This window comes from Lutjanus erythropterus, chromosome 20 (assembly GCF_056507025.1).
Source record: "Lutjanus erythropterus isolate fLutEry1 chromosome 20, fLutEry1.hap2, whole genome shotgun sequence".
Lineage (NCBI taxonomy): Eukaryota > Metazoa > Chordata > Actinopteri > Lutjaniformes > Lutjanidae > Lutjanus > Lutjanus erythropterus.
The window spans coordinates 16,963,193-16,975,325 of NC_139336.1; positions in this window are offsets into that span (position 1 = coordinate 16,963,193).

The following is a 12,133-nucleotide window of genomic DNA, read 5'->3' on the forward strand; positions in this document are numbered from 1 at the left end:
AATATATTACATATTTGCCCTTAAAGTTTAATAGTCCTTTAATTCAATTAATAGGAGGTTCAGATAGCTTTGCACAGAGACAGCCAGTAGAAATCTTCCTTCACACAGCTACTTTTTTACCTTTGTACTTGGAATACATATCAGAACCTGTACCTTTTCACTTTTACGTGAGTAAAGAAGGTGAATCAGGGCTTCTACTTTTACTAGAGTCGTTTGTTGCACCAGTATCTGTACTTCCACTTGAGTAAAGAACGTGAACGTTTGCCACTTTTGATTTTCAGTGTATGCAGTAGCTCCCTTCATGTGTATATGCAGACATGAGCGTGCATGTCTTCTTGTTTCTGTAGTTGCAGAAATCCCCTCACAAGGTGTGGTCTGGACCTGCGGCGTGCACAGGAAACGCCTGACAGACCCGCTTCTGACCTGGACAGCAGGACAAAGGGAGGAGGGAAGAAGGGATGCAAAGAGGAAAGGAGGTGTGGACAGAGGGAAACGGAGGAGAAGGGGTTGAGGACGGACAGGAGGTGGCAAATAAGAAAATATTGTAGTAAGGGAGGAAAGAGGGAGATAAGATAGTAAAATAAAAGAAACAAGAGTTAAAGGCAGGCAATGCAAAAAAAAAAAAAAGAAGGTTAAAGTGAGGTTCAAGGTGGAGAATGACTTGAAAGCAGGCAGACAGACGGAGTGGGGTCTCTGAGGTTGTTCAGTGGCTGGCGGCGAGGCCCCAGGGCTCGTGGCAGGTCCGTCTCCATGCGACTTGCAGGAAGCAGAGGGTCATCGTTTGACACGGCACCGCCACAGGAAACGGGCTCTGGCACAGGAAAGAAATACAATACAGGGCTTTCACAACGCTGCAGCCCGCCCGGGAGCCCGACGCGCTAAAATACTCAAACAACCCGGCTTGTTCATAACACAGGACTGTCAATATTCCCATTGTTCACTGTCAGCATTGACATAATAAAATGAATGTTTGAAGTGGTGATGAGCTTCAGCAGTCATAGCTGGAAGATGTTTATTTTTTCTTCTCCATCAATTCACCTGTTTTTGAGACTGAAGATGGAGTTCAAGGAGACGCAAAACAAATTTTTAATGTTCAACACTTTTTATCAGCTGAGAAAGATTTTACATTAAATTTTTCTGCAATTCTTTACCAAAGTATTACTTTTGTGTCAGCAACACTACAGCGCACTTCTCCACGAGACGTCTGCTGCATTCACGCCATCAAGAGCCCCTGACATGTGGGTACACTTGATTTGACAAACTCTATAATGTAGGTGTGTTTGATTTGTTTTTGTTGGTGTACCTTCCTTGCCATTTCTCTCTGTGATCTTTAGACTGTACATGTTGTTGAGTGCCACTTTCATGTCTCCTCTCATCCCCTCCTGCTGCACAGGGCGGCTTTGAACTGCCATGCAGGTTGCTCTATGTATAAAACACACACCCACAGGCCCCAAGTACCACGGGTACATCCACGACCACCACTCATCTGAGAGCCTTAAAAACACACTCACACACATGCACATGTGCTCACTTACACAGAAAAAAACTATGCAGGCACATTTAAATGGAACATCTCAGCAGAGGAAGATTTCATGTTGGTTTCCTTGCACAACCTTACAGTCTCTGTGGGCCTGACAATACCAGCAGTTTGGACCAAAATTAATAAAATTAATCCAAAATTAATTCCTTTCAATGGAATAGCCAAAATCAGTGCGTTGATTCACTGAGGCAAGGTAAATTTGTGCGGTGCTTTCAGTTCGGTTCAAGTTTTAGTATGTGAATTCATGTACTGACAAAGATAACTTTTGAGAAAACCAGGGAGCCTAAAATAATGGGCTAATTTTATGCTTTGAGTTTGAACTCTTCACAGACAAGATGCAGCGTGGTTTGCAGTAACCCATGTGTACCATTGGCATATATTATACCATCCATACAATCCAGCTATGAGTGAATTTGCTGACCATGTCTTTGTAGAGGTGTGTGATGTCACTATGTCAACCATCTTCGTCCAACCAACAATTGTATGTTCAATATTCACTTTCCTTTTAGCTCTGTCTTTGGTCTCCACCGACTGCTGAGAGAAATATCTTGCTCTTTGGCTGTTAAATGCTGAACTATGTTTACTAGCAAGTTGCCAACTTTGACTGCTCTGCGTTTGGTGCTGCCAGGAGATGGAAAGTTTTCCTTTGGAGCTTTTTCTCTGAAAACAGCTGCCTGCTGTGGCTGGAAACAAGGTTGGTGAGAGCGCTGAGAGTGAACCAAAACAGTAAAACCCCGGGTCCTCAAAGTCTGAATCCGTCTGGTGACAGAGTGATGACCATGACTTGTGTTTTGCATTCCAACCAGACACGCTTCACAGCTGCTCTTTCATGCTGCAGCTTTGCCGAACGCCTCTGAATGCTGTGCTTAAGATAACATTTAGTAAACTTTAAGGTTTCGCTCAAGGTGCTAGCTGGTCAAAGACAAGACACAGCAGGAGAGCTCTCGCTTCATAGCACGCTAATGAAACTCAGTCACACAGTCACAGACAAACAATGAAACACACTGACACATGTGCATGCAGATAAACACACATGAACACACTTGAACAAATGACACATGCAATTATATGCAATATGCAATATTAACACATTTTTGTCTGTAATAATTTGGGATAATTACAAAGCAAAAGTTTTTTGTTTTCATTGTAAGGAATGGAGAAGTGTTTTAAATGATTTGATTTTAATTACAGTAAGGCTGGGCTGCATTAATTTTTAAACCCGATAAAATCATGGTTTAACTTGAAGTTATGTTTTTATTATTATTTTTAACATTTTTAGTGTAATGTTTTGTTAACTTTTGGCTTGTTGGCTTTATTTTTAAAAAGTTGATTATGTTTTTCATTATGTTACCTTTTCCTTTCTTGCTTTTTTTTAAATACAATGTGTGTTTTTATTTGCTGTTTAATCGTAAAGCACTTTGTTGATGCAGCTAAGTCTAAGAGGGATTTTCAGAGATCTCAGCTAACTCTTGAGTCTGTTTATTCCACATGTTTAAAACTAAAACTGCAGTCATTTCTTTTCACTGCGTGTTTACTCTGTGGCATCTGAGCAAATGGACTAATGTGGAGTATGTGATGAAACGAGATGTCTAAATGACAGCTCAGGCTGTCACACGGCTTAACACTCAAGAAGTTGTGGTCTGGGAGCCATACAGTACACTGTTTATTTGTCTGCAGGTGTGTGTGTGTGTGTGCGTGTGTGTGTGTGTGTGTGTGTACATGTGCAAGAGTCTGTCTGTGTATATGTTAAATGTGGATGTATGATGAATATAACGTGCTTGCAACCTTAAGTGTTTGTGTGTTTGTGCATTTACATGTATGTGTGAGCGAGTTCATATGTGTGTGTGTGTATTTGTGTTTAGGTGTGTGTGTGTGTGTGTGTGTGTGTGTGTGTGTGTGTGTGTGTGTGTGTGTGTGTGTGTGTGTGTGTGTGTGTGTGTGTGTGGTACAGCTCCTGGCCTGTGTTTATCTTGGCCTGATCCCAGACCTTCATCACTTCTCTGCTGATAGCTCCATTCCTCCATCCCTCTGTCCCTCCGGCTATTTACAAGTCTACCGCAGACTGCCTTTCCCTGCGTGCCAACATCCAATCCTTTTTCCTCTCCTCTCCTCTCCTCTCCTCTCCTCTCCTCTCCTCTCCTCTCCTCTCCTCTCCTCTCCTCTCCTCTCCTCTGCGTCACACCACCATCATTTGCTTTATCTGTGTTTCAGTGCTCTCCTCGTGTCACCCTTTTCCCTCTCAGCCAAAACACATACGCACATCCACCCCTTACTCATTCTCTCCTTTGACTCTTCTGTTTACACAGTACAATGTGTGCATGTGTCTTGTTGTGCTCAGTGTAGAGAAAAAAAATATAAGTATTTATAAAGTAAACTAATGTCATTCTTCAGCGTGGACTGAAATATATGCACTCGCACCGACACAGTTCCCACAGTCAGATGATTTTTTTAATACTTTGTATTACTGTTAGCCTCCATCAGATCAAGTTTTTTGTTTAGGGTATTAAAAAAGATTCATTTAATGTTTGTGCTCCTACGCACACAACATTTTGGACTTGTCATAGTAGGAAAAGCACAGGTGTAACTATTCACAGAAGCGACGGCTCTGTTCTATTCAAGTGTCCCAGTGACCTCATTAACTTTACTTTTTAAAACTGTGCTTTTCCTACTGTGACATGTCAATATGCCCTCATCACAAAGGCCTTTTTATGTCATTATTTTGAAATTAGACAACATAAAGTCCCTCATCTGACAGTTCAACTTTATTCTTGACAGTTAGACTTTATTCTCAAAATGCAAGATTAAGAAAAATATCTTCCTCTCATTTTATCCCCTCATACTTGGCTCTAATACTCTTCCATTATTATTCACAAATCTTACTTATGGTAAAAAAAAACCAAAACATTATTATATTATATTATTATAACCATTATTATTAGTAAAATTTCAAAGTTTGATTTTAACAATAAGAATGAGGATCAATAAAGAAATGTCAGTAGAAGGAATAAGACAATCATGAATCTAATAATATAAAAATAAATAAATAAATAAATGGAGATGGTGGCAGTAGAATACTATACAATTTACATTTATAAATGTATCTGTGTCCTACTGGTTGTTTTTGATTTTTGTGGCAGGAACTGGCACATTTAACAGGCGACTTAAAACATTTTCCCCAATAGTGAGAGGCAATTTCTTGCTTTATGTTAAATTTGGAATTCCAGGCTTTTTTTTTTTCAAATTTTAGAAAGAATTATTTCCTAATAAGTCAAACAATTCAATGCTTATTGTCCCCAGTTCTGGAATAGCGATTAACTATTGCTCACTGCCAATCGCTGCAAGTGTTCTTCAATTTAAAGTGACGTGTGATTGGCCCACTACCACAGCATCTGCAGCGTATACAGCCATGGTGTGGTGAAGTCAAGTGTGGTTTATTTAACAGAGTCGGTTGTTCAGCACACTGAGGTGCCACCAAAACATTTGAAAGTTTAGCAGCACGACACACCTGTGATGATAAAAACAGATGCATAAAACACATAACTTAAAACTTGGAAGCTCCAAGTCTCAGCTCTCAAGTCTGAGTGAGTCCCACAGGCCTCTGTAGTTTTGCTTAAGATTTATTTGATTTTATTAGTTTATTCAACAGGGACAATGGACAGTCATCAATTAAGAGTTAATGACTTTTGTAGTCAAGACCACTTGAACTGAGACCAAGTCAAGACCAAGACCTGAGCGTATCAGGACCGAGACAAGACCAAGACTTTGAGGGGTTAAGGTAACTTTGTTCTCATTAGCTGCATAGCTGTATGTGTCCCGTCTCGTCATTATTTATGACAAGCAAAAACATAACTTAGCTAGCTGCCTTTGCCTGAAAATTAAATCATACAATACACAGGGACGGTCTCAAGACCAAGACCAGTCTCAAGTGCTACAACACTACCAGAGTAGTGGCTAGACAGATAAATTTCATCAGCAGATCCTGGGCAGGCAAAGAGTTACAGCATCAAAAGTTATAATTCATTTGTAACTTGTTGGCAAAAGGATGGTGATCTGTCGTTGCTGCTTGTCACCAAAGTTCAACACTTTCCTTCAATATCAGGTCATGATGACACAAACTCACCACAGAGTCACTTTAGCCGTCAGCGCTTATACTCTGACAGCATTACAGCATCAAAGGGACTTTTATATTTCCATACATTCTGTATACACACTCACAGTGCACACACCAGCTGACATGCACACACACACACACACACATTGACCTCCAACTCAGCAGTTATAGTCCTGCCAGTAGCCAGAGCTGACTTATTCCCATGCGCTGGGAAGCTGATGTCGCTCTAATGCTGTTGTGCTTGTGGTTTCTACAAGGTATACTGAGGCATTCCTCCGCCGTGCGCTCATCTAAACAAAGCTAGTTAAAGAGGACACACGGGGGCTCGGGCTACACAGTTGTGGCGGGGCTCCTCTGGGTGGCTCCTATCTGACAGAGGACTCAGAGAGTTTTGGGTTTCCTACGCATGTCAAGGTAGGTTAGCTGTTCCCGGCGTCGGGCCGCTCTGAGGCCCTGGTGGGCTATCACTCACAGCCGGGCCCTCCCGTCTCTCCCTCTCTCTGGAAGCCTCTTTCCCTCCCTCCACGCCCTCCTCCCACCCACCGCCTCGCCTACGCTGACGCACAGGCCGTCTTCTGGCTGTCGTCCCTGGTTTACTTGTCAGGTTTTGCCCTTTTTCCTTGTCTGCGTCTCTCAGACCTTACATCCCCTCCGCCTTGCTCGTTTCTTTCCGCTCAGATCGTGGTGTGTCAGAGTATGGCCCTCACTTGTCAGCTTTAATTTTTCTCTCAATCCTATCGAGCATTAAAGCAAACTCTCGCTGCTCTTGAATTGTCTACAGTCCACAGTGAGCCACAGGGAGAGCTATATTTCATTGCTTTAAGTGTTGACGACATTTAATCATGTTTTGTTTTTTCATGGAAACATTTTGCCTGCAGAGGCTTTAGACTATTAATCACAATATAGTTTGACCAAATATAGTTTTTAGATTTTTAGCAGAGGTGGCAAAAGTACACACTCTCTTAACTCGAGTAGAAGTAGAGATACTTGTTAGTCTCTCCAGGATTTTGCTGGCTTCTTGGGGGGATTGTTGCAGCTTAAAACATCTGATTTCACAGCAGCTTTTCTGAAACATTGTGATGCACTGTAAGCCAGAGTAAGTTAGCAATACTAAAAAAGACTGAGACAGCCAGTTGCCACTATTTTTAGTTTAGTTCACAAACTCAAAGGTCAGAGGTTATTAGAGCATAAATCAGTATGCTGGAGTCAGTAGTATATGTACTTTTTCCTAAAATCCAACTGGCACTCAACAGTCCCCAACACTTTTAAGTTGGTGAAACCAAACAAATTTTAAGTTTCCACCACTCATTACAGTCATTTTTTTGTTTTTTTGTTTTCTGCATAATTCATTACAAATCAGTGTAATCAAATTAGACGCGGGTGTTATTCTACAAAGAAGCAAAAATCTTTTTGGAGTTCAAACTCAGTCAAAACAGCAAGTGCAAACGTTCACAGAGCATTGATGTATGTCAGTTACAATGACAGACTTTTTCAGTCTTTTCAGTACTCATGACAAAAATTTTAAAAACTAAAAATACAAAAATCATAAAATGAAATCGTAAAACATTCAATCGGTTCATTGACATGCACATGTATGATGGGGTTTTTTTTTGTATGCTGTTTTAGAAACTATAATGATTTGTAAAATTTGCGAAATATTTGCAAAGATTGGATAATTGCAAGGTTGTGCAAAATTCATGGGATTTGGTTGTATTTGTGTTAATTTTTGCGATCGCAACTTTCTGAAGTGACTGAAAGGCTCTGAAATTCTCTCCAAGCATAAAAGTAAAAAGTCGCCCTCTGAAGGACATTTCCACCGATTGTTTCTGCGATAAGCTCGCTGAACATCCACGGTCGAGTCGCCCTCTCTTGTGAATGAAGTATTGGTACTTCATTACTTCCCACCTCTGACTTGTAGTCATCCAAGCTGGGGTAGAAAAGGCAGCTAAAAATAACAGAAACACTCCTTTTCCCACCTCTCAGTCCTCTTTGCGGTGTTGTCTTGTTTGGGTCACTGCGAGGTGGTGAGAAAGAGACAGTCCAGTCCTCCCATCTCACACGTCCACGCCTCAACACATAAATAATCACACCACTTCCAGGTTTACTGAGGCCGTTAGCATCCTGCACCACACAAGCTGTGTTACAACACTGTTGCTTAATTGTGAATGCAGGCAGTTTGTGAGTCCAAACTAAAATAACTTTTTGCAGAAGAAAAATAAACTGACAGGGATTTTTCCTGAGAGGAAACCTTTAGTTTACTATATGACATGTTTCTTAATAGTGCTAAAGTGTTCAGTGTTCTTTAAATAAACAATGTGGAGTTTTGCATAGTGGGGCATGAAAGAATGCAGGAGTCTTGCTGCCCCTCTCACACATGTCAGCAATTTGGCTGCCTTGTGTATTTTGGATGTTGAAAAAAAGGAACATTTCAAAGTAAACGAAAGAAGGAAAGTCTTATCCGCCTGGCAGCTGCGCTCCGGACCAAATTGCTTTCAGCTGATGCGCTGCAGCTCAAACTTGCTTGGGTAATGTCAAGTGATGCATTGCAATACTGAGAAAACAACACAGACAAAAAATAAATAAAAAGGAAAAGAAATGCTGGAAAGTTCCAGTGCTTATTCAGGCAAAGCCCACAAACCCCCCAACAAGCAGGCATGCTCATGAACATTTTCTTTTAATTTGTAGTTTTCCTTTTTTAAATTTAATCTTCATTTACTCTTGTTGGGAGTCAAACATTAAAGATGTTACATCCATGTAAACAGTGCATTTTTGTTTGACATTTTAAGCTTTTAAGTGACTTGCAGAGTGATATATAATTGCAAGGATGAATGGGATACATTTCAATATTTGGATCGCCAACAAACAGTTGAGCAAGAGTGAGCAACATTTTTCTTTGTCAATAAAACAAAGATCTGTTAGCATAGACACACAAAGAAATTAATGAAATTAAGAAGTTTTTAAATCTCTGGAGTCCAGACTTTAGATATAGTCATTTCTGTCTTTGCTTAGCACATTTTAAACCCTCCGTACCCCACATGCATGGTATCATTTTTTTCAACACAAACTAAAAGCTATCAGTCCAACTTCTCATATTGTCAGTGTAACAAAATTAAAGTGCTAAGAACCCCAAATACAGGAAAAATGACACAGATAAAAATGTACATATATCATAATCACTCACAATATTATTATAGAACAGTCCAAAGTTGCAGAAAATATTGTTTCACTATTTATACACATACATCAAAAAATGTGCAACATTAAACTACAATTCAGTCTATTTACATGTAAAGTGATTTTATTAATACATTCTTTTAGCTAAAGTGTGTTTATGTGATTGTAAGTCACTAAAAATGTTAAAATTTCTTTCAGAAATATTTTATGATCCTTGGTTTGTCTGTAAATAATATATGAATAAAGTTCTAATAAAACATGGAGGGCAACAGCAAAGTTTGCAGATATGAGTTACATTCAATAAATAAACAAAAATAATAACTATATGAATGCTCAAAGAAGAAGTTGAGAAAATTCTTTCTCTTCCTCACACACACACACACACACACACACACACACACACACACACACACACACACACACACACACACACACACACACACACACACACTGTTGTCCTGACAACAATGATGATGATAATAATATAATTTATTTCATACTTTACATTGTATAACTACATGCTGGCATCTGCGGCTACCTCACAAACATTTACTGAACGCCAGGGCAAACAAACATGCGGGCAAACAAATGAAGGTGCAAATCAAGCATTACGCAAGATTTGTTTTTCTTTCAGCGTGTGGGCCTGCGTGCATAAATACACAGAAATATTAAATCTTCCAGTGCATCAATAAAACCCACAAATCACAAATGCTCTGAAAATATACAGACATTTAGATATTTTCCACACACAAACACATGGAATGAATAAAATTATGTTTCAGGGACTTTTTTCTTTGTAAACTAATGAGGATAATTTGAATTTTCCATGTTCAGACGAGTTTATAGTGCATGTTAGATGTGGTGTTTGAGATTTTACACACACAGGATTTTATATTTACACCTCGAGGTCATGACATTTCCTCCAGCGCACGGCTGTCATCAAACTCATTTGTAAATTTCATTTGAATTTTTCACACGTACACATTTTTCACATATAAAATGAACAGTTTTTCTTCTCTATAATAGTTTCTCTGTTTGTTTTTTTTTCTAAAGAAAACACCTAACTGAGGTGTTTCCCTGCATTTCCCTCCACAGCAGTCCAGAGGTCCAGCAGGCTATTACATAAGTAGTTCAGTGCACCTTTCCAGAGCTGTGGGGAGCAATCATTTAAAATAACTTTAATATGCTCTGAGAGGCAGTATGGATTTAAGAAGAAGAAACCTTTATAGAGCAGAAAGTGTTTTTTATGATACTGGTACACATCACTCACTGTTTGAAGAGGAATTAAAGAAAAGAGAGAAAGAGACAGTTAATAAATGTGTTTGTTATGATCAATCTGAGAAGTCAGAGTTTAACTTTTTAACTTTGGATGCCATACTGACCGTTGTGTTTATTTGTTTTCCGTCCAAAATTCTTTTGTTACAAATATATAATGACAAGCTGCACTTCAGACTACATGACATCAGTGTTGTATTCATGATCACAGTAAATTATACCCTCCTGGGCATTATTATCATGTTATTACCATTTGAGCAATGCTTTACTTAAAGTCCCCCTATATAGCATTCATAAACAGCATATAAACATTTAGTTGTAAGCAATTATTTAAGTGTTTATTAGTCTATTTATCAACATCTTCTACTGTGGGCTTCCACAATTACAAATGTCTTATATCTGTGTACAATGACATTAGACTGTGGTATAAACCATTTAATAGATACTTAGATAATAGAGGATTGAGAGTAAAATATTATCCAGTTAGGCAATAGCACAGGAACTGTTGTGCTATTGAAATTCAAATAAAAATCTTATTAATATACGGCTCTAGAGTTGTGGCATGGGGTGTATAAACAGTATATATATATGTGCAGTCCCTTGAAGTAAACCCCTCTGGCCACCCAGTCAATATTTCTTGATATCTGCCCCTGATTATTTACCATTTTGCTCAGATGAAGTGGAAAATGTGATTTGTGTGTGGTTTTTGGAGGTGGGGCGGGGCATTTTACTTTATTAGTTAGACCGATAATAGAGAGACGGCTGGGAATGAGGGGAGACAGATGGGATATGACATTAGTCACCATCTTCTACCCAGGGTAAGCAGAGTTTTACATGATTCAGGAGAAAATACAACATTGTTTTCTCACTGTTGTTAATTGTGGACATGAAGAAATAACTCTGCTGATGTCTGGTTCATCTCAGTGTTCTTGCTCTGACAAAATATTTCCCCATCAAGAGTCACCACCTGCACACCCTTGACTTTCTGAGCAAAAACAACACACAACTTTAAAAAAAGAAAGTTTTTGGAAAGCTCGGTCCCAGCCAACCAAACCAACCAAACCAGACCACTCTGAACACAACAGGTTCACTCGCTGTCTCCCTCCCTCCTCTTCAGCCCCCGGCTCTGTTTACATTCTGCTGGCAGGGGGATCTGGAAGTGTTTGGCTCGGCTCTGCGCTCACTGGGAACTATCAGACAATTCACATTTTAAACTATTTTGATATCAGCTCTGTGGAGAGTTGCCGTTTCCCTGAGAACATGACTTGCCTCTGGGCTCTGGGGCCTGTTGCACCGCCAGAAGAATAAACAGAGAGAGAAAGAGGCGGGGAAAGACAAGAGAGGATGATGGGAAGGGAGAAAGAGAGAATATTCCTCAACTTCTGCAAGTAAAAACAAATAATTTTAAAAAGTATAATCACACTCTCTGCTGTAAAAATCTAATGATTCTGGGGATGAATCAAGTGTAAACAGACCATGTAGAAAAAAATAAGGGTCTGACGTAAATTTTTGTACAGTGGTGTCTCCTAGATGGAAAATACAGACAGATATACCATAAATACAAAAGTACAATGTGTGTATTTGATGGGATGGAAGTAGTTTTACTGTATTTGCTGCAGTGAGCTCCAGGGTCGAGGTCTTTCTGGTGAGTAGCTCGTTCTTATGTTGAGGTTAAAGGTGATGGAATTAGAGGGGGAGACTTTCAGCCTGTAATTAGGTGAGTAGTTAACTTTCACCTTTCAGTTAACTGTGTGTGTGTGTGTGTGTGTGTGTGTGTGTGTGTGTGTGTGTGTGTGTGTGTGTGTGTGTGTGTGTGTGTGTGTGTGTGCATGGTGGAGAAAATAGTGGTGAATAGTTTTTTATTTATTTTTACTCAAGAATTCGATTTAAGTACAACCATGTCCATCCACTCATAAGCACTCCTGTATATGTTGAAGTACTCGTACCTGCACTTCAACATGTGCATGAATTGAATGTTGCTACAGTATATACTTGTTTGCATATATTGTACATTTTACAACACTATATTAATT